Here is a 1236-nt window from a genome sequence, read left to right on the forward strand (position 1 = left end):
GGATGGGAAAGGGATGGGAAAGGGATGGGAAAAGGATGGGAAAGGGATGGGAAAAGGATGGGAAAAAGGATGGGAAAGGGATGGGAAAATGATTGGAAAGGGATAGGAAAAGGATGGGATGGGGAAAAGGGATGGGAAATGGGTGGGGGAAAGGGATGGGGGAAAAGGATTGGGGGAAAGGGATGAGAAAAGGGATGGGAAAAGGGATGGGAAATGGATGGGGGAAAGGGATGGGAAAGGGATGGGAAAGGGATGGGGAAAGAAATGGGGAAAGGGATGGGGAAAGGGATGGGGAAAGGGATGGGGGAAACAGCCAGAGGAAAAATAGGGAGGGATGAGGAGAAAAATGTGAGGGAAAAGGTTGGGGGACAGGGATGGAGGGAGAAGGCAGGGAGAGGAGCAGGAGGGTAAGAAGCAGAGGGGAGAGGAGCAAGGGGAGAGTGAAGAAAGGCTGGAGGGTGAGGGCAGGCTGCAGGGACAGGGGACATAGCCGTGGAGCTCCATACCCCGTGGCAACGGGCTTCTGTGGTATCGTAGAATCACAGAAGGATTTTGGCTGGAAGGGACCTCATCCCTCCCTGCTGTGGAGAATCCTGCACCACTGGGCTGGCAGAGGCCGGGCAGAGCCCTGGGATGGCCCTGGGATGGCTTTTCCCACTGGAGACCCCAAATACCGGGCAGTGGGGGCACAGAGAAGGCAGCAGGACCTCTGCCAGGGGGTTCTGAAAGCCCAGAACCAGAACCCAGCACCCTGAGCTCGGTGCCAGCTGGGAGGGCTGCACTCCATGGACGGGGACAGAGCTCTGGAGCAGCTGTTGGGTGCCCACGAGGGATGTGCCCAGGGCTGGAGCTGGGCCCGAGCTCCTGGGCAGTGCCAGGGCCTGACACATCCCTGCTCTCTCTGATGGCTCTGCTGTCCATGGCGGGGCTCCTGGTGTCCCTCTGCCCATCCTTGGGACAGGTGACCAAGGAAGATCCCATCAGACTGGTTCACCATCAACACTGGTTCACCATCAGCACTGGTTCACCATCAGCACTGGTTCACCATCAGCACTGGCTCTCCATCAGCACTGGTTCACCACCAGCAGCTCTCACTGCCAGCATCGCCCCTCGGCTGCCTAATGGGGCCGGATCACCGCACAAAGGACTTACATGGATCACAAACAGGCAGGAAGACAGGAATAAATTAACTCCTGGAACGGGAGTGTGCTGAAATCCTTTTTCTTTTTTTTTTTT

The sequence above is a fragment of the Malurus melanocephalus genome, unplaced genomic scaffold (genome assembly GCF_030028575.1).
Source record: "Malurus melanocephalus ecotype Western Australia unplaced genomic scaffold, MMel_1.1 scaffold_325, whole genome shotgun sequence".
NCBI classification, from domain to species: domain Eukaryota; kingdom Metazoa; phylum Chordata; class Aves; order Passeriformes; family Maluridae; genus Malurus; species Malurus melanocephalus.